This window comes from Mobula hypostoma, chromosome 7 (genome assembly GCF_963921235.1).
Source record: "Mobula hypostoma chromosome 7, sMobHyp1.1, whole genome shotgun sequence".
Classification (NCBI taxonomy): domain Eukaryota; kingdom Metazoa; phylum Chordata; class Chondrichthyes; order Myliobatiformes; family Myliobatidae; genus Mobula; species Mobula hypostoma.
Genome location: NC_086103.1, coordinates 5,213,949 through 5,240,212, shown reverse-complemented (window position 1 = coordinate 5,240,212; position 26,264 = coordinate 5,213,949). Strand labels below are relative to the sequence as shown.

At 43.7% G+C, this 26,264-nt stretch overlaps 1 protein-coding gene across 3 annotated transcripts in view; it reads right to left on the bottom strand.

Annotated features, from left to right (window-relative positions):
• The window catches only part of LOC134349117 (protocadherin-1-like), a 524,282-nt gene that overhangs the window by 164,565 nt on the left and 333,453 nt on the right, over window positions 1-26,264 (bottom strand). The window lies entirely within an intron of this gene.

Sequence of the window (26,264 nt, the reverse complement as noted above, 5' to 3'; positions counted from 1 at the left end):
CATATAGATGCAATTACGAAGAAGGCATGACAGGGGCTATATTTCATTAGGAGTGTGAGGAGACTTGGTATGTCACCAAGGACTCTTGCAAATGTCTGCAGATGTACCGGGGACAGCACTCTGACTGGCTGCATCAGCATCTGGCATGGAAGGGCCACTGCACATGATCAGAAAAGGCTGCAGTAAGTGAGTTGCAAACTCAGCCAGTTCCATCGTGGGCACCAGCCTCCCCAGCATGCAGGACATCTTCAAAGGTGATTCCTCAACAAGGCAGCATCCATCTTTAATGACCCCCATCACCCAAAACATGCTCTCTTCTCCTCGCTACCATCAAGGAGGAGGTACAGGAGCCTGACGACACACATTCAACATTTCAGGAATATCCTTTTCCTTCCCACTATCAGATTTCTGCATGGACAATGAACCCATTAACACTACCTCACTATATTTTCTCTCTTTTTGCACAACTTACTTAATTTAATTTTACATAGTGTAATTTGTAGTGCTTTTAAATGATTACGTACTTCAGTCTACTGCTGCTATAAATAACAAATTACATGGCATATGCCGGTGATATGAAACCTGATCCCAATTCTGATTTGGAATGCAGTTCCAGCTGTCAGACTGGGTTCAATTCCTGCTGCGGACTGTGAGGAGTTTGTACATTCTCCTTGTGACTCCGAGAGCTTCCTCCAGGTGCTCCAGGTTCCTCCCATGTTCCAAAGACATACGTTTTGGGTTAGTGCGTTGTGGGCATGCTATGTTGAAGCTGAAAGCAAGGTGTCACTTGCAGGCTGCCCCAGCGCATCATCGGACTGCGTTGGTAGTTGATGCAAACAATGCATTTTACTGGACGTTTCGATATTCTGATGTGCGTGTGATAAATAAAGCTAATCTCTATCTCCCTAATCTCTTTCTGTCTAATCCATCAGTGCTGCCCGACAGTGTCCGCTCAGGGGAAGTCAAGCTAGAAAGTGTACATGTGTACGTTCATCTACGGACTGCTGAAAACTGCTTGTTCTTGCCGATAACACCCATACGGCATCGATTTACAGGACATGTCACTGCCAGAGTCCAAACAGAAACCGTGGGAGTTGCCAATCTTACAGCGACTCTGCAGTTGTAACATAAGCCTTAGGAGCAGAATTAGGCCATTTGTCCCGTTCAGTCTGCTCCACCATTTGATCCTGGCTGATTGGTATACATAGATATACTGGGTGGTATATCTTTGAAACTGTGGTGATCAAAACCATGCTTGGTTCAGACAAGATAAACGAGAAGAAGCCGTTTCTCGTGGCAGCCGGGTCAATAATCAGGGGGACCGAGTCCAAACGTAATCCACTAACAGAAAACATAAGAACATAAGAAATAGGAGCAGGAGTAGGCCATCCAGCCCATCGAGCCTGCCCCGTCATTCAATAAGATCATGGCTGATCTGCCCGTAAACTCAGCTCCATCTACCTGCCTTTTCCCCAGAACCCTTAATTCTCTTACTATGTAAAAACCTATCCAACTGTATCTTAAATATATTTAGTGAAGCAGCCTCAACTGCTTCCCTGGGCAGAGAATTCCACAGATTCACCACTCTCTAGGAAAAACAGTTTCTCCTCATCTCCATCCTAAATCTTCTCCCCTGAATATTGAGGCAATGTCCCCTAGTTAAATTAAGTTAAATTAAATTAAGAACGCAGTGAAAATAGAGAGAAAAAGTAGTGAGGTAGTGTTAGTGGATTCATTGCCCATGCAGAAATCTGATAGTGGGAGGGAAAAACATCTTGGCATAGTTTTGCACTTAATGGAATGTTCAGCATGAGCACAATGGGCCAAATGGCCTGGCTCTGTGCTGCCTGATTCAGTGACTCTCTAAAGCAGGGGCTCCCAAACATTTTTTATGCCATGGACCCCGATCATTAACTGAAGGGTCTATGGACTTTAGGCTCGGAAGCAAGCAGAGCAATTTTTATGAGGAGAGTTTTCATAATTTGGTTGCACTGCTGAAGTAACAGTTAAAAGAGATTCAGTGCTGATGTGATTGATTAAAGAAAATAAAATTGATTAACTTTAGTTGTCATGTGTACAGTGAAACGTGTTGTTTCGTGTCAAAAGCCAACGCTGTCTGAGGATTGCGCTGGGGGCAGCCCTTGGGTGTCACCTTGCTTCCGATGCCAACATAGCAGGACCACAACTCTCTTGGAATGCCGGAGGAAACCGGAGCACCCAAGGGAAACCCACAGGGATACAGGAAGGATGTACAAAGAGATAGCGGTGAGGATCAAACATTGATTGGTGTTTGCTGTCGCTGAAGAGCGATTGCACTACCGTGCTGCCTGATGGGGAATTGAGTACCTAAATGGCACTTTCAATGAGATCGAGTGGGTCTTATAATTCCAGGGTACGAAGAGTTAACTATGAACACATGTAAGAATTCAATTCAGCTGCTTGGTGTACAGTTGAGGCACTCGATTATAGAAAAGGGAAATGAAATCAATGGGAAAGGTACACTGTAGCAAGGGTCACATTCTGAAGAGTGGTTTGAGAGCCTCGAGGTCTTGTATCACCGAGAAGATTAGGGGTAACCCGATAGAAGTGTTCAAGATTGAGAAGAGTTCATGAGGTCAATTGTGATTTGATCTCATGCTTCCGCTGGCTGGGAAGATGGTAATGAAAAGACACAAAATGAGAAATAATTAAAGGAAAGCTGAGAAATACATGCTCCCATTCCATGAATGGCATTAACTTTCTGCTTCAGCAGCAGATCCACTTAACAGGAGAAGTCAGCAACGGGGTGAGAGGGAGAAATAGTATCGGGTCACAGGGTCTGATTAGTGGAGCTGCATTATAGGCCATGCAAAATGATGATGGCGGCTGAAAAAAAAATAAATGCAAATACCAAATGAAACTTGATATTGCACTGCCCTTATGCAGTAGGGCAGCAAAAAAAATGGATTCCTGACATGGCCAGCCTGAGACGTGTTAAAAAAAAAGATCCTTAGACCTCAGTCAGTTCGGATTGCCGTCAACGTCTCCTCCACAATCACCATTAGCACAGGTGCACTGAACTGAGGCTGAGGTTGGGATTAACTCCGGATGCTCTGGGTTTCATGTCTGAGGATTTCCTGATATTTACTCAGCCCTATGCTCAACTGTGTCTGAGGGCTCTCTGACGTTTACGCGGCTCTGCGCTGGGCTGAGGCCTGCTCTGACTGCCCCAGGCCTCGTGTCTACGGAATCACTTTGTTCAGAATACTACTTGTTTACTTTAATTGTTTGGACAATTTGTTTTGTTTTCCCTCGATGCATTGGGTGTTTGTAGATTTTCTTCCTTTTGTTGGGTCTTTTGGAGTTCTCATTTTGTGGCTGCCTGTAAGGAGCCAGATCAAGGTTGTATAATGTAAACATACCTTGATAAGAAATGCACTTTGAACCAGGTTGGGTACTTAGCCTCCTGCTCTACTCACTTTGTACATATGGGGGGGGAGGGAACGTCGACTCAGACCATGAGAGGCCTGCATCGGGCATTTTCATGCCTTATAACGTGCAGATCGGAAGTCTGTGTGGGGCGCCACTCCTCGCACAGACACGAGAACAATGTGTGGTTAAGTGCCTTGCTCAGGGACACGAACACACTGTCACGGCTGGGGCTTGAACTAGCGACCTTCAGATCACTAGACGAATGCCTTAACCACTTGGCCACGTACATATGACTATGAGGCTAAGCACAGCTCAGGTGCTATGTTTAACTTTGCTGACAACGTCACTCTCGTTGGCCAAATCTAAGTTTGCTGACGACACCACTGTCACTGATGATGACAACATATAAGAGGGAGATTGAAAATCTGGCTGAATAGCGCCACAACAACAACCTCTTACTCAATATCAACAAGGCCAATGAGCTGATTATTGACTGCAGGAGGAGGAAACCGGACGTCCATGAGCCAGTCCTCATCGCGGGAGCAGAGGTGGAGAGGGTCAGCAACATTAAATTCCTCAATGTTATCATTTCAACAGCTCTATCCTGGGTCCAACATGTGAGTGCCACTACAAACCACACTGTTTCAGGAAAGTAGCATCAATAATCAAGGACAACCACCATCCAGGCCAAGTTCTCTTCTTGCTGCTGCCTTTGGGAAGGAGGTACAGGAGCCTCATCAAGCTCCTGAACCAGTGTGGATAGCTTCACTCACCTCAACACTGAACTGATCACTGAACACAACCGGTGATGTCACTTTCAAGGACTCTACAATTACTGTTCTCACCATTATTTATTTACTTATATTATTATTTGTTGTTTTTTTTTGTAATTGCACAGAATGTCTGTCTTTGACTGTGTGTACTTTTTCCACTGATTTTATTGTATTTCTATTGTTAATGCTTGCAAGAAAATGAATCTCAGGATAGTATAAGGTGACATATACGTAATTCTAAAATAAATGTACTTTGTCTTTGACTTTGATTCAAGCATCTGTGGTTTGATTTGGTTTGCAGTTGTATAATTGTGTTAAGTATGATGTTGTCGGGAATACCTTACAGGGAATAAACGTTTATAAAATTATGAGAGTCATCCCGACTATCAGCAGTGAGTAGCTTGTTCTGAAGGTCAAAAATTCTAAAACTAGAAGGCATGCATTTAAGGCATAAAGGGGTAAATTCAAGGGAGATGTGTGGAACAGACAGTGGAGGGTGACTGGAATGTGCTGCCGGGGTGTTGGTGGAGACAGATATAATAGAGGCATTTAAGAGGCTCTTAGATAGGCTCATAAATATGGAGAATATAGAAGTGTCTGGTTTATGTGCAGGCAGAAGGGAATATTTAGTTCTGCACAACATTGTGTGTCAAAGGGCCAGTTACAGTGCTGTTCTGAATGGGGTTTGGGATTGATGGAACCGCTCTGAGTGATAGCATAAGCTCTGTGGGCTAGGTGGTCATTGACGTCGAAGGGAAATATGAAACATGAGAATTTATAGGCTTTCAAGCAACTAATGATGACCTGCGATCACAAATAGTAGATTCATTGATGGCAGGAATTTCCCTCCTTTTTGTTCAATTTAGAGAGGCTTTGCTATCTGGATTTCAACTTTTGATGTTTTAGTTTGCTTTGGTAATATCATTGACTATTCTTAAGTGCCCTAGCAAACTCACTGAACTGCTATAACTGAACAATTAGGAAAGGACATTGAATACTGGAATTGTCGGTAGTGCTCACAGCCAAGAATGTGTAACCTCTGTCCAACACCCTGCCACTTCTCAGAGGCTGACAAGGTGATAGGTAAATATAAATTGCTATTGAGACAAAGTCTGGGTCAATGGCAGGAAAGCATCATGAAATCACAAGCAAAAATAGCAAAGGAAAGGAATGGAGAGGTAATGGAGTGTTCTTTATAGAGACTGGGCAAAAAACAATTAAAATTTCAGTCGATCTCCTCAGGATTAAAGGTCGTTTAAGTAGTTACATCACAAGATAGTGCAGCATAACCTTTCAGTTTAGATCAAGATTGACAAAGAAAATTAATTACGAAACACTAGAGGTCAGGAGATGAGCTAGCTTGCCTCCAAGGAGTAAGAAGGTTCTCTACATCAGGTTCTCTTGGTAGGTACAGAACTGTACAAACGTCTTAGGCACATATATATAGCTAGGGTGCCTAAGAATTTTGCACAGTACTGTATTTGTCATCGTGGAGTGAACAGTGAGTTTGTAAGCCTGGTGGGAGCAAAAGACGCTGGAAAGGAAAGGTGGACCACCACAGGATGGGTGAGAAACAGGTGGCAGAGAAAGAGTGCAAGGGCAGAGCGTGTGTAGCACGGGCGCAGACACACCCACCCAGCCCTGAGACACCAGGCAAGGTCACTTGATTCCAAACAATCGGCTTATTGATCATTACAGAATGTCTCTCTGGTGATTCCGGTTCCCACCCCTCTCCCTCCCCCTTTTCCCAATCATGATTTCCCCTCAGCCTGCCCCCTTCCCCTCTCAGTCCACAATAGAGACCCATATCAGAATCAGGTTTATCATCACTCACATATGTCATGAAATTTGTTTTTTGTGGCAGTGGCACAGTGCAATCTATAAAATTACTACGGCACTGTGCAGAAGTCTTAGGCACTCTTGCTCTCTCTCTCTCTTTTATATATGTATAGAAAAGAAAAGTCTTAGAGATATATATATATATATACATACACGGTTTGTGTGTGTGTGTGTGTGTGTGTGTATATAGCACAGTACTGTAGATTCCAACACAGAAGTCCATTCAGATCTAGCAAGCTTATGATTTACCTTTTTATTAATGGTACACACAAGTATAAAAGCATGGAAAATTGGCTTGCTTAACTCCTACAGCAAAGAAAATGATGTCCCACAGATATTGTCACAATCTGGAAATAAATGCAAAAGCTAAGAAAGACACTTGAGTCACAAATTGACATTTATTCCATGGCAGTTATCATTTTCAACAAGGGGAAGCTTTTCCTTGATCGTTAACATCAATGAATCCCCACTATCAGCACCCTGAGAATCACTATTAAAAATGTTACTTCAGATTGTGGGAACCCTGTAGTGAATAACGCCCCAAAGCTTTCCATTATCTATATGACACATGATAGGAACGTGGTGAAGTCTCTCGGCTTGCTTGGTTGAGAGGAGCTCCAATAACACTCAAGAGCCTTGACAGCATATCCCACTCTTTGCTACTGTCTCAGACCATACACAGTCACTCTCTCCATCAGCGGTGGCGTGCACCATCTGCAAGAAGAGCTATGGTAACACACTGAGAGTTTATTTTTTATTTAGAGATTCAGCACAGTAACAGGCCCAACCAATTAACCTACGGACCCATACGTCGTTAGAATGGGGAGGAAACCCACGCGATCACAGGGAGAATGTTCAAACTCCATAAGACAGCAGTGGAACTGAACCCAGCTTGCTGGGGCTGTCAAAGCATTGCACTAACTGCTGTGCTACTGTGCTGCCACTAGCAACTGATCCAAACCCTGAAGACACATGGAAGTGCCACCACAGGTATATTCTCGTTCACACAATAACTACCACATTGCCACCATACCTAAACCTTAGAAGTGCCAACTCAACAGCACTGTGAGGTACCTACATGAAATGAACTACAACGGCTAAGAAGAGAACTTACCAGCTTTCTTAAGGGCAAATGGAGATGTTCAATGGATAATTTGAAATATTACAGGAAACTCTAGATCTAGATTCGAAAGACCTCCACCTAATCAGAAATCTGCACTGGGAACAAACTGCCGCTGTAAGAATACATGGAGAAGTGAGTCAGTTTACGAAAATCAAGAGAGGCGTTAGACAAGGGTGTGTTTTCTCCCCTGATTTGTTTTAGTGAAACGATTACAAAAAATAAGAGACATCTTGGGAATCTAAGTTCGCGGTGAAAACATCAATAATTTCAGATATGCAGATGACACTGTGTTAATTGCAAGTACGGAGGAAGAACTGCAAGACTTAATTGATATAGTTGTTGAAGAAAGTGCAAAAATGGGTCTATCTATCAATTGCAAAGAGACAGAATGTATGGTGAGATCCAAAAAGAAGGAGAGTCCTATCTGCAGGCTGAAAATAAATGGGGAAGACATTAAACAAGTACAGAACTTTTGCTACTTAGGAAGCTGGGTGACATCAGATGGCAGGTGCGACATGAACATCAAAAGAAGAATAGGGATGGCAAAAGACACCTTTTTGAGAATGAAGAGTTTACTGACTAACACTAAACTAGGCATGACAACCCGCCTCAGAGTACTGAGATGTTACATTTATCCATTTATGTTATATGGATCAGAATGTTGCACAATATCTAGTAACATGAGGAAATGAATTGAATCAGCAGAGATGTGGTTAATATCATGGACAAAACGAATATCTAACGAGGATACCATGAACAGAGCAAGCACTAAAAGAGAAATAATGTATGAGATCATGAAAAGGCAACGTAACTTCATTGGACATGTGATTAGGAAAGAGGAGTTAGAATGCACAGTAATTATGGGAAAGATTGAAGGGAAGAAAGCAAAAGGAAGGCAAAGACAAATGATGATGGAGACAGTAGCCAGAGAACTGGAAATGAATACCAATGAATTGATTCACTTTACTCGAAACAGGAGTTTGTGGGCTATGGCAATCAAAGCTCAAACTGGGTATGGTACCTGATGATGACGATGATGATGATGAAATGGAGATGGACATTAAATTCTAGTCTTACCGACAATGCTCATACCTCATGAATGGATAGATAACAGTAAGAACCACAAAGGGCCATTGAGACATATGACACAGAAACAAGCCCTTTGACCCACCAAGTTCATGCCAACCATCAAACACCAACTTCGGCTCAAGTTGTTAGAGAAACACAGAGGTACAGGCAGCATCTACAGAGGGAAATGGGGCAGTCAGGATTTTCGGCAAGGACCTTTCATCAATCCAAATGAAGGGTCTTGATTCAAAACGTCAACTATCTATTTCCCTCCACAGATGCTGCCTGACCTGCCAAGTTCCTGTACTGCTTCAGATTCCAACATCTACAGCCTCCTGTGTCACCCATTTACTCCCATTTGATCCTCCCCTCATTCCTCTTCTACTGAATGTGACTATCTGTGCACCAGGGGCAATTTACAAGACAATTAATCTACCACACTGCTAATTTATTTTCCAAAGTGGGACTAGACCGGAACACTTGAAGAAACCCCCGGTGGCCAAAGGGGAACTTGCAGACTCAGCAAATGTTGAGCCAATATCAGAGTCATGTTACACTACAGGCATATAAACAGCCCATCTAATCCATACTGAACTGTTATTCTGCCTAGTCTCATCGACCCACATAAGGACTACAGCGTCCCATCGATTTACTTATCCTAATTCTGTTATATGTTGCTGAGAAACCGCATCCACTCCTTCCTTTGGCAGCTTGTCCCACAATCATACCAGCTTCTGAGTAAAGAATTTCCCCATAGGTTCCCCTTAACTATTTTGCTGTTCCCTCCAAATCTAAGTCCCCTAGTTCCAGTCTCACCAAACCTCAGTGGAAAAAGTCTGCTTCTACTTACTCTAGCTATACGCCTCGTGTTTTGAGCCCAACCAGTGGCTGGGATCAAAATGATACTAGCCACCTGCATGAGACTTAGCTTCGATCTTTAGCAGTCAAGTGGATTTAAAGTGGCCTGTCGTTGTACAGAGATTGATCAGGATTTGAGCAAACACTGTAATCTGAAGCTGAAAAGTCACACCTGGGCCACACGATCAACAATAACGGGCTCTTAACATCCATGGCAGGCTGCCAATGTCGGACATAAGATGGGTGATCGTCCTGGGGCTTCAGGAAAACAATTGGAATCCCTCATCCAAAACTGAAGTAGGACATGGCCACGGGGTCAGAAGCTGACAATAGCAAACAAGTGGCCATTTCACTGCTCGGTGAGTCAACAATGGGTCAATTCATCTGCTGGGTTTGGAACCCGAAACATGTTTCACACCGCTCCTGAGAAAGACCGAGACATGTAAGGAAGATGTTCTTCTATTTACCAGATCATATCTCATCTGAGTGACAACAGCTTACACTTCCATAATTCAGCTAACAGAGCAAAATATCCCAGGATGCTTGTCAGGAGAGAGAAAATTGATACTGAGACATTTAATGAGCTGTTAGACCAAATGTCAATGAGGGAGCCTTAAGGCGAGGGGAAGAGATTTAAGAAAGATTTGGGTTGGGAACTTCAAGGCTTAAGGCTTTGGCTGGTGAAGGCAAAGCTGGCAGTGCTGAAGTAGCTGAAATCTGTCACGAGCAAAAGGAAAGTGTAGGAGGACATTGGATATTCCACCCTAATCTCTTTGTGGTTTCCTGCAGTTACAACAAGGCCCAATGCAAATTTGAGGAACAACAGTACATCTTCCATCTGGCTTCATTTCAGTCTTCTGAACTCAATATTCTCAAATATTAGGGAATTTGCTCTTTCTTTTTTGTTTGGCTGATATCTGGCCACCTCTGCTAGTCATCCATCTCTGATTTTGGCTCAGTTATTTTTACTTTCTATGTTAATAGTGTTGACATAAGACCATAAGACAAAGGAGCAGAAGTCGGCCATTCGGCCCATCGAGTCTGCTCCACCATTTTATCATGAGATGATCCATTCTCCCATTTAGTCCCACTCCCCCGCCTTCTCACCATAACCTTTGATGCCCTGGCTACTCAGATACCTATCAATCTCTGCCTTAAATACACCCAAAGACTTGACCTCCACTGCGGCCCGTGGCAACAAATTCACCACCCTCTGGCTAAAAAAATTTCTTCGCATCTCTGTTCTGAATGGGCGACCTTCAATCCTTAAGTCATGCCTCTCGTACTAGACCCCCCCACCACGGGAAACAACATTGCCACATCCACTCTGTCCATGCCTTTCAACATTCGAAATGTTACTATAAGGTCCCCCCTCACTCTTCAAAACTCCAAGGAGTACAGTCCAAGAGTGGTCAAACATTCCTCATATGTTAACCCTCTCATTCCCGGAATCATTCTAGTGAATCTTCTCTGAACCCTCTCCAACGTCAGCACATCCTTTCTTAAATAAGGAGCCCAAAACTGCACACAGTATTCCAAGTGAGGTCTTACTAGTGCCTCATAGAGCCGCAACATCACACCCCTGTTCCTATACTCTATTCCTCTAGAAATGAATGCCAACATTGCATTTGCCTTCTTCACCACTGACTCAACCTGGAGGTTAACCTTAAGGGTATCCTGCACGAGGACTCCCAAATCCTGTTGCATCTCAGAACTTTGAATTCTCTCCCCATTTGAATAATAGTCTGCCCATTTATTTCTTCCCTAAAGTGCATAACCATACACTTTCTAACATTGTATTTCATTTGCTACTTCTTTGCCCATTCGCCCAATCTATCCAAGTCTCTCTGCAGACTCTCTGTTTCCTCAGCAGTACCGGCCCCTCCACCTATCTTTGTATCATCAGCAAACTTAACCACAAAGTCATCCATCTCATAATCCAAATCATTGACGTACAACATAAATAAGCGGCCCCAACACGGACCCCTGTGGAACACCACTGGTAACCGGCAGCCAACCAGAATAGGATCCCTTTATTCCCACTCTCTGTTTCCTGCCAATCAGCCAACGCTCTATCCACGTATGTAACTTTCTCATAATTCCATGGGCTCTTATCTTGTTTAGCAGCCTCATATGTGGCACCTTGTCAAAAATCCAAATACACAACATCCACTGCATCTCCCTTGTCTAGCCTACTTGTAATTTCCTCAAAAAATTGCAATAGGTTTGTCAGACAGGATTTTCCTTTAAGGAAACCATGCTGAGTTCTGCCTATCCTGTCATGTGCCTCCAGGTACTCCGTAACCTCATCCTTGACATCGACTCCAACAACTTCTCAACCAACGACATCAAGCTAACAAGTCTATAATTTCATTTTTGCTTCCTTGCCCCATTCTTAAATAGTGGAATGACATTTGCAATCTTCCAGTCCTCCAGAACCATGCCAGAATCTATTGACTTTTGAAAGATCATTGCTAATGCCTCCACAATCTCCACAGCTACTTCCTTCAGAACATGAGGATGCATTCCATCTGGTCCGGGAGACTTATCTACCCTTAGACTATTCAGCTTCCTGAGTACTTTCTCTGTCATAATCATGACTGCGCACACTTCTCTTCCCTAACACCCCTGAGCGTCCGTTATACTGCTGATGTCTTCCTCAGTGAAGACTGATGCAAAATACTTATTCAGTTCCTTCGCCATCTCCTTATCTCCCATTACAGCATCATTTTCTATTGGTCCTATATCTACTCTCACCCTGTCTTTTCCTCTTTACATATTTGAAAAAGCTTTTAGTATCCTCTTTGATATTATTTGCTAGCTTCATTTCATAGTTCATCTTTTCCTTCTTAATGACCTTCTTAGTTTCCTTTTGTAAGCTTTTAAAAACTTCCCAATCCGCTGTCTTCCCACTAATTTTTGCTTCTTTGTATGCCTTCTCCTTTGCTTTAACTTTGGCTTTGATTTCTCTTGTCAGCTACAGTTGCATCCTTTTTCCATTCGAAAATTTCTTCTTTTTTGGAATATATCTGCCTTGCACCTTCCTCACTTCTCGCATATACTCCAGCCACTGCTGCTCTGCCATCCTTCCCGCTAGTGCCCTTTTCCAGTCAACTTTAGCCAGTTCCTTTCTCATGCCACTATAATTTCCTTTACTCCATGAAATACCGACACATCGGATTTCGGCTTCTCTTTCTCAAATTTCACAGTGAACTCAATCATGTTATGATCACTGCCTCCTAAGGGTTCCTTCACCTCAATCTCTCTAATCACCTCCGGTTCATTACACAATACCCAATCCAGTACAGCCGATCCCTTAGTGGGCTCAACAATAAGCTGTTCTAAAAAGTCAACTCATAGACATTCTACAAATTCTGTCTCTTGAGATCCAGTGCTGATCTGATTTTCCCAATCCACTTGCATGTTAAAATCCCCCACAATGATCATAACACTGTCCTTCTAACAAGCCTTTTCTATTTCCTGTTGTAATTTGTAGTCCATATCACTTCAGCTGTAGGAGGCCTGTATATAACTGCCATCAAGGTCCTTTTACCCCTGCGATTTCTTAGCTCAACCCATAAAGATTCTGCACCTTCCGATCCTATCTCACCTCTTTCTAATGATTTGATATCATTTCTTACCAATAAAGCCACGCCTCCCCCTCTGCCTACTTTCCTATCCTTCTGATACACCGTGTATCCTTGGACGTTCAGCTCCCAGAGACATGCATCCTTTAGTGGTGGCCACAATATCATACCTGCCAATCTGTAGCTGTACGACAAGATCATCCACCTTATTCCTTATGCTGCATGCATTTAAGTATAACACTTAAGTCCAGTATTTGGTACTTTTTGCTTTGATTGCACTGCAACTCATCCCAATGGCTAGAAATTTGCCCCATCACCTGCCTGTTCTTCCTGCCATCTTTACTGCTCACTATCTTAGATTTATTTCTGTTTTCCCCCTCCTCCACTCTATCATTCCGGTTCTCATCCCCCTCCCAAATTAGTTTAAACCCTCCCTAACAGCTCTATTAAACCTTCCCGCCAGAATATTGGTCCCTTTCGCGTTCAGGTGTAACCTGTCCTTTTTGAACAGGTTATACTTCCCTAGAAGAGATCCCAATGATCCAAGAATCTGAAGCCCTGCCCCCTGCACCAGTCTCTCAGCCACGCATTCATCTACCTGATCCTACTATTCTTGCCCTCGCTAGCACATGGCACAGGTAGTAATACTGAGATTACTACCCTGGGGGTCCTGCTTCTCAGCTTCCTTCCTAACTCCCGGAAATCTCTCTTGAGGACCTCCTCCATTTTCCTATCTATGTCATTGGTACCAACATGTACCAAGACAACAGACTGCTCACCCTCTCCCTTCAGAATATTCTGGACCCAATCCGAGACATCCTGTAAACCCTGGCACCTGGGAGGCAATACACCATGCGGGTATCTTTATCAGGCTCACAGAATCTCCTGTCCGTTCCTCTGACTATGGAATCCCCTATGACTACCGCATTCCTCTTCTCCCTCTTCCCCTCTTGCACAACAGTGCCAGACACCCGGTCACCGTGGGTGTCCCCTGTCAGGTCATCCCCCTCAACAGCATCCAAAACGAGATACTTGTTGCTGAGGGGGGCAGCCACAGGTGTGCGCTCCACTATCCGGGCATTTTCCTTCCCTCTCCTGACATTCACCCAGTTTTCTAATCCCTGTAGCCTAGGGATGACTACCTCCCTGTAGCTCCTGTCTATCACCTCTTCACTTTCCCTAATAAGCAGTAGGTCATCAAGCTGCAGCTCCAGATCCCTAACACGGTCTCTGAGGAGCTGCATCTCGGTGCAGCTGGCGCAGATGTGGCCATCAGGGAGACTGGAGGTCTCCCATTATTCCCTCATCTGACACCCTGAACAAAGCACTGACCCTGCAGACATGCTACCTAATTCTACAGGAAGAAACAGGGAAAAATAAGTTTACTCACCCACTTACCTCACCAAACACACAAACTTTTTAAACCGTTAGCTCGTACCGTTAGCTGTGAGAGCCCTGCTGTTCCTGTGTCTGTCCGGGCCCATTCGCCAAGGGGGAAAAAAGATTTGGTGCCTCGCTCTCGCCTCTTCCCATTACCATGTAAGCCCGTTGAGCCAAAGCCCTACACTCTGCTGTCATCCACTCCACTGCCCGTTGTATAGGGTGGTCTCCTTTTTAAACTCTCTGCGCTGTCCTGTCTACGTCACGCGCCTGCGCAGTCTCATCCTTCTTGCACTCAAGATGTCTCAGAGCCACATGATTAGATACACATAACACAAAAATTGAAGAGAAATTTCACAGGGATGTTGCCAGGACTTGAGTACTTGAGTTATAGGGAAAAGTTGAACAGTTTACGACCATATTCCCTGAAAGGTAGGAGAATGAGGGGAGACAGTAGAGATATACATCATTATGAGGAGTAAAGACAGGAAAAATGCAGGCAGTTTTATTCCACTGAGCAGCACACAGAAAATGCTGGAGGAACTCAGCTGGTCAGGCAGCATCTACGGAAATGAATAAACGGTCATGGTTAAGGTTGAGTCCTTTCTTCAGGACCCACTGAGGTTGTGTGCAACTAGAGCCAGAGGTCATCTGTCAAGGGTGAGATGTGAAATGTTTAAGGGGAACATGAGGGGAAGCTTCTTCACTCAAAGAGTGGTGACCGTGTGCAGTGAGCTGCCTGAGGAAAGTGGTAGATGCGGGTTCAGTTTCAATATTTAAGAGAAATTTGGTGAGGTACATGGATGGGGATATGGAGAGCTACGGTCCCGGTGCAGGTCAATGGGAGAGGACAGCTTAAATGGTTTGGCACAGACTAGATGGGCTGAAGGGCCTGTTTTTCAGCTACACTTTTCTATGACTCTATTGATTTCAGGCAGCATCTGTAGAGGGGAATTTTTCCCCTCCATAGATGCTGCCCGACCTGCTGAGTTCCTCCAGTCATCTGTGTGTGTGTGTGTGTGTGTGTGTGTGTGTGTGTGTGTGTGTGTGTTTCCTTAAGATTTCCAGCATCTGCCGAGTCACTTGTGTTCATTATTGATTTCACTTCTTCTGAAATGCTTCATGTTATGTGTTTGAAATATCTGGAATGAAAGAAAAACTCGACTCTACACGAGGAATGATGATTCTTCTTATTCTATTAAACTTGAAGCAAAGTAATTGCATAACCTAATATAGTGCATTATTAAGCTTCCAAATAGTGTTCCAAAATCAGAATTGTGTTTCGCATTGACCTGTGTCCAATAGGGAAAAGGATAGATATATATTAAACCCGAGAAAGAGCTCCAGTGAATTTCTACAGACGTACTGTGGAGAACATTCTAACTGGGGGGTGCCAATGCTCAGGGTCTGAAAATGCTGCAGAGGGTTATGAACTCAGCCAGTTCCATCATGTGCACTAGCCTCCCCACATACAGGAACTCTTCAAAGGATGGCATCCATCATTGAGGTCCTCCCTTCCCAGGTCATGGCCTCTGCTCATTGCTACCGTCAGGGAGGAGATACAGGGGTCTGAAGGCACAAAAGCAGTGTTTCAGTAACAGCTTCTTACCCTCTGCCTCACTATTTTGCTCAATTTTTCAATACTTATTTATTTTTTCATGTATTTCTTATTGTAACTTTTTAGTTATTTACTTTATTTAGAGATACAGTGTGGAACAGGCCCTTCCAGCCCTATGAGCTGCACCATCCAGCAACCTGTCTAATCATAAGAGAATCTACAATGACTAATTAACCTACTAACCGCTATGTCTTTAGACTGTGGGAGGAAACCAGAGCACCCAGAGGAAACCCACGTGGTCATGGGGGGAATGTACAAACTCCTTACCGATGGTGCTGGAATAGAACTCCGAACCCTGGAACGCCCTGGGCCGTAACAGAGTCACGCTAACCGCAATGCTACCATAGCACCTAACTTAAAGTCATTTCTATGTACTGCTGCAACAGAACAACAAATTTTGTGACATATATCAGTGATAATAAATCTGATTCTGATTCTAATTCTAGGCTCTCCTCACAAGGTTACTGCAGATGCCAATTTGTTAAATTGGACGTGGAGGGAGGAGAAGATGGCGGCACGACGCAGTGCGCGCGGCTGTTCTGAATGAATATCATATTTGTGTAACTAGGGGGCCGTGCACAATCCGGATTTGATGGAGACAGCCGTGAGAAGCGCAGAGGAACATCTGGAGTAACTTCTGAAATGCCCGCTTCGCTGCCGCTGCTACTGTGCGATCGAGAATCTCCGGAGACAAAGGACCCAAATCCTTGGCTTTGCCTGTTGCCTGTTGCCAGGGCTGGGGTTGAAGCGCTCGGCAGAGATGGTGCTCGGTGCTCGGTGTCAAAGAGGCGGTCGGAGGCTCGGAGTTTTCGGACGGACTCGGAGTCGGACTGTGGTCGGATGCTTCCAGGATGCTGCATCGGCAAGTTGGCGGCGCTGGAGGTTCACCGTCTGCGTGAGATGATGGGACTTTCGAGCGACTTTGAGACTTTACTGTGCCATGGTCTGTTCTTATCAAATTATGGTATTGCTTTGCACTGTTGTAACTATATGTTATAATTATGTGGTTTTTGTAAGTTTTTAGGTCGGTTTGCCATGTGTTTTCGTGATATCATTCTGGAAAAACATTGTATCATTTCTTAATGCATGCATTACTAAATGACAATAAAAGGGGACTGCATGTCCTCATAATCATAATTCATAAGTTGTCTAACAAGAGGCTTTGCGCTGTCACCTCTCAATAGCTCTCTGAGCAATCACCGATGTACCTAGATTCAACTGTATGAGGTCAATCATTCTCTGGTTGCAAGATTCCGCGGACAACTAAACTGATGACCACTGATGCTCCTGTCTATAATGTCTAACATGCTACAAGTTCAGATCTTGAACACATTGGCTGTTAGGGCAATGAGAGCAGATCCATTCATCATTATCAGTAATTAGGAGCTGAAAAAGTGCTTGAGATGTAAAAGCATTCATGGAGATATCAGAAAAGAGTGTAGTAAATGTGACTAATTGGTGAGTTCTTTCAAAGAGCTGGCATGTTCCCGATGGGCCATATGGCCTCTTCCTGTGCAATGTGATTCCACAACTACCCAATGCACAGATGGCATCAAAAACTCATTACTAAAGCAGCAATCTATAGTCATTATCTTTCTGAAAACTAACCAAATCTCTGCCGTTTGTGTTCCACAACAATCAATGGACTTTAACTTCCAATAAATAATTCACAGGCGTATTAAAGCTAAGCTGGCTTCCCACCGCTCTTCCCCAGTGCCAGCATGGAGCAGATGATGATATTTGAATCTTATTAGTGAATTCTCTCTCGAGGAGCTTCACATCAGAGTTGAACACAGAATGCAATGACTCATTATTTCATTATGGTGTTGCACAGAGAAAGGCACATTACCCACTGACGGGGCTCAGAAGACAGTGGCCAAGATCCTGGCCAAAAATTTCCTTGGAATTCCTCAGTAAAAGTTGCACTTCAAGTCAAGTAAAATCAAGGTTTCCCTTCCACTCATCCAAAATATTTGCCAGGAGTACTCAAAGAAGGTTCACAAAAAAGATTCCAGGATTGAACGGCTTGTCAAATGAAGAGCGTTTGATGGCTCAAGGCCTTTATTCACTAGAATTCAGAAGAATGAGGGGTGACCTCATTGAAACCTATTGAATGGTGGAAGGTCTTCATACAGTGGATGTGGAGAGGGCATTTCCTGTGGCGGGGAGTCTAGTACAATGGACATAGCCTTAGAATAGAGTAGCATACTTTTAGAATGGAGACGAGGAGGAATTTCTTTAGCCAAAGAGTGGTGAATTTGTGGAATTTGTTGCTACAGACAGCTGTGGATGTGAAGTCTTTATGTATATTTAAGGCAGTGATTGATAGGTTCTTGATTGATCAGGACATGAAGGGATACGGGGAGAAGGCAGAAGATTGGGGCTGAGAGGAAAATGGATCAGCCATGATGAACCAAATGGCCTAATTCTAATCCTATGTCTTATGGAATGCGGGGCCTTCACATCGTCAAGGATCCCAACTATCCATCCCATAATCCATTTGACTCCCTGCCCTCAAGTAGGAGGTACTGTAGCATTAGGACAAGTACTGTTAGGATGGGAAACATCCTCTTCCCCAGGCTGTGAGACTATTGAACTTTCAGCCACCATCCAGGTCTCATCACTTATGACGCAACAGTAGCACTATACTGTTTACTTTTTAACTTGTGTTGTAAATGCATCTTCTGCAAAAAGTCAGTCTTCTTGAATATATTTTATGACTTGTTAACGTATTTGTGGTAATATTACTTTATGTGTTGTGTGTGACTTGTATGTACTGTGTTGTGTGCCTTAGTCTGGAGGAACATTGTGTCATTTGGTGGTATACATGTACGTGGTTGAATGACAATAAACTTAAACTTGAAACTGGACATAAAGTTACTGCTTTACTTACCTGGATCTCTAAATGTTGATATTAATAATGCTCCCTCCCAGCAGGTGTACCCTGAATTTTCCCTGCATTCTACCACATAGCTACACCATAGGGCCAATTAACATAACAACTCACAGAGTTATGGGATGTGAGAGGAAACAAAAGCCTGAAGAAACTCACAGCGAGGAGGGAGAACGTGCAAACTCACCACAGATGGTCAGAATTGAATCCGGATCACAGAATCAGAGAGTCGCTGAGTCATACAGAACAGAAACAGTTCCTTTGTCATAACTGTTCCATGTTGACCAAGATGCCTCATCCAAGCAAACCCATTTGCCAGTATTTAGCTCCTAACCATTTGGACTTATCTGCAAGCCTTTTGGTCCATAACCTTATTGACATTTCAATCTCAGGATGAGGCTTTTCATTCCAGAATGAAGGAGATGTCCTCCGTTTTCAATGAAAGGGTCTTCCCTTCCTCCACCATCAATGCTGCCCTCAACCACACCTCTTCCATTTCATGCACGTCTGCTCTTACCCCATCCTCCTGCCACCCTACCAGAGACAGGGTTCCTCTTGTCCTCACTTACAACCCCATCAGCCTCTGCATCCAGCACGTAATTCTCTGGAACTTCAACTATCCCCAATGGGATCCCACCACCAAGCACATCTTTCCCTCCTCCCTCTCTCTTTCTGCTTTCTGCAGAGATCGCTCCCTAATCTCACTTGTCCATTCGTCCGTCCCCACTGATCTCCCTCCACGCACTTACACTTACAAGGGGAACAAGTTCTACACCTGCCCCTACACTTCCTCCCTCACTATCATTCAGGGCCCTAAACACTCCTTCCAGGTGAGGCAGCACTTCACCTGTGAGTCTGTTGGGGTCATTCTGTGCTCCTGGTGTGGCACCCTGTATGTTGATGAGACCTGACGTAGGTCGGGAGACTGCTTCACTGAGTACCTGTGCTCTGTCCGCCAGTAGAAGTGGGATCTTCCAGTGGCCATCCATTTTAATTTCACTTCCCATTCCCATTCCAATATGTCAATCCATGCCTCCTCTACTGTTGTGATGAGGCCATCCTCAGGTTGAAGGAACAACACTTTATATTCCGTCTGGGTAGACTCCAACCTGATGGCATGAACATCAATTTCTCGAACTTCAGGGTAATGCCCTCCTCTACTCCTTCACCATTCCCCATCCCCTTGTTCCCTCTCTCACCTTATCTCCTTGCCTGCCCATCACCTCTCTCTGGTGCTCCTCCCGTCTTTCCTTTCTTCCATGGCCTTCTGTTCTCTCCTATCAGACTCCCCCTTCTCCAGCCCTGTATCTCTTTCATCAATCAACTTCCCAGCTCTTTACTTCACCCCTCCCCCTCCCAGCCTCACCTATCACCTTGTGTTTCTCTCTCCCCTCCCCTACCTTTTAAATCTACCCATCTTTTTTTTTTCTCCAGTCCTGCCGAAATCTGCAGATTTTCTCGTTTGCAATTTTGTACCTGTCTTTTTAAAAGTCCATAGTGTATCTCCTTCAACTATTTCCTTTGGCAGCTCATTCCACATAAACACCAACCTTACTACTGTCATTTTTTTCCTTTTGTATTGGCACGGTTCGTTGTATTTTGCACATCGGCTGGTGGTCCATTCTGTTTTGTACAGCCTTTAATTGATTCTATTATGTTTCTTGGATTTACTGATTTCGCCCGCAAGAAAACAAATCTCAGGATTGTAAATGGTGGCATATGTGCACTTTGAAAATAAATTTACTTTGAACTTTGAGTAAAAAGTTGCCCCTTTTTAAATCTGTCCCCTCTCTCCTTAAAGCTGAACCGTTTAGATCTTGAATGCCCAACCGTTGAAACAAGACTGAGTGCATCCGTGTACCCGTCTAATTGTCTTTTAGAGATTGTCATTTTATTTGCCTCAATCACTTCCTCAGCAGCTCATCCCACATGGACAGCACACTTTGTGAAAAAAAGGTTGCCCCTCAAGTTCCTAATAAATCTGTCCCCTTCCTCCTTAAACTTATAGAGTCACGGGACATTCTAGCACAGAAACAGGCTCTTCAGCCCATCTAGTCCATGTCATGCTATTATTTTGCTTAGTCCCATCGACCCGCGCCTGGACCATAGCCCTCCATAAACTTCACATCCATGTAACTATCCAAATTTCTCTTAAATGTCGAAAGCAATCCCACATCCAGCAGTTCTGCCAGTAACTCATTCCATACTCATACCACTTGCTGAGTGTAGAAGTTCTTCTTCAGGTTCCTCTTAAATATTTCAACTTACACCCCTAACCTATGACCTCTAGTTCTCATTTTACCCAACCTCAGTGGAAAAAGTCTGCAGGCACTTATCCATTCTATACCCCTCATAATTTTGTATACCTTTATCAAATCTCCCCTCATTCTCCTATGCTCCAGGGAATGAAGTCCTAACCTTTCCCAATCAATCAGGTCCTCAAATCTTTGCAACATCCTTGTAGATTTTCACCATACACTTCCAATGCTTATTGATATCTTTTCTGTAGGTAGGTGACCAGAAATGCACACAATACTCCAAATTTGGACTCTTCTACATCTGATGCAAGTTCAACATAACATGCCGTCTGGATCTCGATTCCCCAATCCTGGGATAAAGACTGAGTACATTCACCCTGTCTGTGCCTGTCTGTGCCCCTCATAGGTCTTTGGCACTATGAGGCACAAAAATGCGAGCTGTGCCACTGCCTCGGCTGGTGCTCACTGCAAGCAGGTAGCTCACCGCAGGTAACAGTCAGTACCTGCCATCTTCTCGGTCGGCTTGAGTTTGCTCAAAACAGTAACATCACGCGTCTGCATGAAGCTGTCACCAAGAGGAGCTGAATCGCTTTCCCCACGACTCCGCTGGCATGCTTAACATGCCAGATGCACTCTACATCCTGATTACTTCCTTGAGAATTACCTCAGGAGCCACTGCAAGAGTGACCAACACAGTCACAAACAATATCAAATCCTCCCGTGACAACCAAGCTGGCAAAAACCATCAAATATTAAATTAGAGCATGCGGGAGCATTACTGAACCACAGACAGCTCAAGGCAACACTCAGAGTGCAGTACACAGACCACACAGAATCAAAATCATTCTGACATGTTACATGGTAACTATATAACAAGAAGGGGAGGCAAGGAGAATTGCTAGCGAGATGCACCATCAACACTGGAGCGATAGATTATTGCTGGCAAACACTGAAAGGACTGCAAAGGCCTCCTGTCAAATATCTGTGTGCTATTTACTGTGCACCACAACACAGTGAGTCCACTTGGACACCCTTGCACTGTCTTTTCCCAGAGGTTACATTACACTCTACTCAGGTTAAGGGAAGTAAAACACTGGCTCTCCATGGCACTATGGCACAGAACTAACCCTCTGGCCCTCTTCTCCAGTGCTGCACAGAGGAAGAAGTGCCGTGCCAAAGATGCTACCTTTCAAGCCAAGATGTTCAACCCAGGACCCGTCTGCCATCTCATGTGGGTAGAAGAAAAATTGCAGTGAGCAGAGGGTTTTCCTCAGAGTGTTGAACACTATTAACCACTCAACACACCAAATCATCGAAATGCAAAGTTTACTTCATTTAGACCTCCTCCTACACTTTATTAACTAAACTCAAGAGATTCTGCAGATGCTGCAAATCCAGAGTAACACACATAATATGCTGGAGGAATTCAGCAGGCCAAGCAACATGAACGGAGAGGAATAAACAGTCAATGTTTCGAGCCGAGATGCTGTATCAATCTTGATAAAGGACCTCAGCCTGAAATGTTCACTGTTTATTTCTCTCCATGTCTGCTGAGTTCTTCCAGAATCTTGTGTGTGCTTCATCGACCGAATAGAGTCATATGCTTTCCCATACACTCAACTTCCCTATAAAAGACACAACTCAACAAATCATATAAACTCATCTCTACCCCTATTGTCCACATTTCCTGCTGCTTTGGAGAAGCAGCCAACATCATCAAAAACCCTTCCCTTCCTCCCCCATCGGGTAGAAGATATTAAAGCTTGAAAGCACGTATTAGCAGGCTCACGGGCAGCTTCCATCTTGCTGTTATCAGACCCTTGAATGAACTTCTTTTATGATGAAGATGAACTCTTGATCTCCCAATCTCCCTCATGGTGACCTTTTCATCTTATTGTCTACCTGCAGGGAATGGATCTCACCTGGTTAACGTGAGGCTTCTGAACCAGAGTGGATAAATCACCCCAACACTGAACTGATTCCACAACCTATGGACCCACTTTCTAGGACTCTACAACTCATATTTTTCTTATTATTTCTTCTTCTTATTATTATTATTTTGATTTATTTTCTACTTGGATAATTTGCTATCTTTTGCACATTGATCATCTGTCATTGTGTGCAGTTTCTCATTGATACCATTGTTTTTCTTTGTATCTACTAGGAATGCCTGCAAGAAAATGAAACTCATGGCAGTGTATGGTGACATTTATGTACTTTAATAAAAACATTACTTTGAACTTTGACCAGCAACTGAAATACAATGTTGGAAAGTGTATGGTCATGCACTTTGGTGGAAGAAATAAACGAGCAGATGATTATTTAGATGGGGAGAGAATTCAAAATGCACAGTTGCAAAGGGACTTGGGAGTCCTTGTGCAAGATACCCTAACGGTTAACCTCCAGGTTGAGTTGGTTGTGAAGAAAGAGAATGCAATGTTGACATTCATTTCTAGAGGTATAGAATATAAGAGCAGGGATGTGATATTGAGGCTCTATAAGGCACTCGTGTATAGCTAGAGTGCCTAAAACTTTTGCACAGTACTGTATTTGTCAACAAAGAACAGAGAAAGAGTTTGTAAATGTGGTGGGAGCAAAAGATGTTGGGAATGACGAGGGTGCAGCACTGTGGGAGGGGTGTGGGACAGGTGGCAGAGAAGGGATGCTGGAGGCAGGGGAAGAGGAGGGGGTTTGGTGGTGAGAATGCAGACACACCTAGCCCTGAAATACCAGGCAAGGTAATTTGATTCCAAACAATTGGTTTATTGATGATTACAGTATGTCTCTCTGGTGCTTCCTGATCCCTCCCCTATCCCTTCCCCTTCCCCTTTTTCCAAACATAATTCCCCTCTTCCTGCCCCCTTCCCACTCTCAGTCCACAATAGAGACCCATATCAGAATCAGGTTTATCATCACTTACATGTCATTAAATGTGTTTTTTATTGTGGCAGCAGTACAGTGCAGTACATAAAATTACTACAATACTGTGCACAAATCTTGGGCACCCTAGTTGCCTTACACTTCTGCACAGTACTGCACCACTGTACAATGAAAAACTGTTTTGTCTGCCATCCATACAGATCATTTGTGTCTGTGTACATGTGTATTTGTATGACTGTATAGTACATGTTTGTGTATGAGACTGTGTGAGATTGTGTGTGAGGCTACACATGTGCTTCTCTGCATTTGTGAGAGAAAGAGAGATTATGTCAGCTCAGGTGTGTGTGTGTGTGTGTGTGTGTGTGTGTGTGTGTGTGTGTGTGTGTGTGTGTACTGCAAGACTGTGTGTCTATATGTGTACGTATATATGTGTGTGTGCTGTGTGAGACTGTGAGGCTGACTGTGTGTGTGTGTGTGTGAGAGAGAGAGAGATAGAGAGAGAGTCTGTATGTTTGCATGTGTGTGCTTTCAGATGAATGTCAATGTGTGCATATCCATATGTTTTTTAGCACGTCTTCATCATGATTTTGCTGGTGTGCGTGTGATGCGTCTGTGCATGTATGTGAGTGTGTGGGTGAAAAGCTGAACATGTGCATGCTGGCAGGTGTGTCTCCAGTGGCCGTATGTGTGCGTACATGCTGCAGCCTAAACAGCTGTCCGTACTCACACTTCACAGGGCCAGAATAGTGAAGAGTGCCAGAGATTCCAGCTAATGCTGAGAGATTGTGGAGTGAAAAGGATGGGGGAGAAAAAACTGGTGAGAAATAACATAAAAACCAAACACAGCAACAATAACTTTTAAAATAGCCCCACTGCAAAGGCTGAGGGAAAAGGAAGGGGTCAAGGATTTGGATCCTTGTTTAGAGTTGGACGCTCTCAAATGAATTGTAACTTTAAAACAATTGATGTCTGCCTGGGAATGGATGGGTGAGGGGTGAGAGGTATGGGAGAATTGGTGAATGATGGGGAGGATAAAGAATAGAATGGAAATGAAACAAAACAGTTAAAAAACAACTCCAATTGTGGGAATCAGCTGGCCTTGACAATGAGACCAGAGAGTCTAAACCTTTTAATAATCCTGGAACAATCGCACATATAATCAGCTGCAATTAGCTAGTGTGTAATGCAGAGATTGCGCCTATGAGCTGTATTGTTTTTGTTCCTGTCTGTACACCTGCACTGGAAGAGGCAGTCATGCTAAATCTATGGCTCAGGAAAAGATCTGACTTGATTCAACGTCCAGTGAGAAGGAAAGACTTCCTTTCATTCAAACAAACTCGTCTACATTTTAAAATTGAAATTCAGTTAGCTGAAAACACACACACTCGCGCACACACACATATGGACTCACAACTGTGGCACACATGTGTGTGAAAACATACAACTGGGTACCAAAACTCACTTTATGTATAAGGGACACAGGAAATTGTACAGATGCTGGAAATCGAGAGTAACACACACACACAACCCTGGAGGAACTCAGCAGGTCGGGCAGCATCTGTGGAAGGAAAGCAATAGTCAACATTTCGGGGCATCATCCTTCATCCAGACTAGAAAGAAAGGGGGCCTGAAACGTTGACTGTTTATTTCCCTCTGTAGATGCTGCCTAACTTGCTGAGTTCCTCCAGCATTTTGTGTGTTTTGCTCACTTTATGTATAAATAACCTGCACAAGCTTGCACCAGAAATACCAGTAATCACTTTTCACATATACATATGTGTGCATACGTACACAGCAAACTCATCTTTTATCAGTAGATACAACACACACACACACACACAAATAAGAGATTGTGGAAATCGCACTGTATGCTTTTGAACGATGTTTCAGATATAGTCTGTCTCTAGGTTACAAACACCCAACACTTCCACATACAAACGATGATATTACTGAGAAGTCTGACCTGTGGCAGAACTCCTTTGGTTCTGTCTTTGGTAATTGTTCTATCTTATCAGTCCATATCAATATACTGGATGTATTCAAGTAAATTTTTATGGACAAAATCAATTTATGGCCATCGGCAAAATTAGAACCTGCTCATTACTCAAGGGCGGCCTGTATTCTGCATACCACCTCCAGAAATCAACAGAAAGGGACCACAGATAATTTTAGTTAAAACAAGTAAGCGTCTCTTATATTTGCTTGCTTTGTTGTATGCTATAGGTTCCAGTCTCTCACTAGCGTCACGACTGGGCAGATGTTAGCTCAGACAGAATGGACAAAGTGGTCATCACTGTGGGGTCACTGTCTAATATTTCCTCATGTTCTTTCCCTTAATCCTTGCCCCTTGCCCACTCCCGTCTGGCTCCAACCCTCCAGAGAAAACAATACAAGCCTCTCTTTATACAGTAACTAATACACTCATCCACCTAGCATACTGATTAGCTTCTTCAGCATCCTCTTCAAAGCCTCCACATCTTTCCTGTAATGGGGTGAACAGAGCGGCAGACAACACTCCAAATGTTGGTATAACTGAAGTTTTATACTGCTGCAACTTGTCTTTCTGACACTTATAT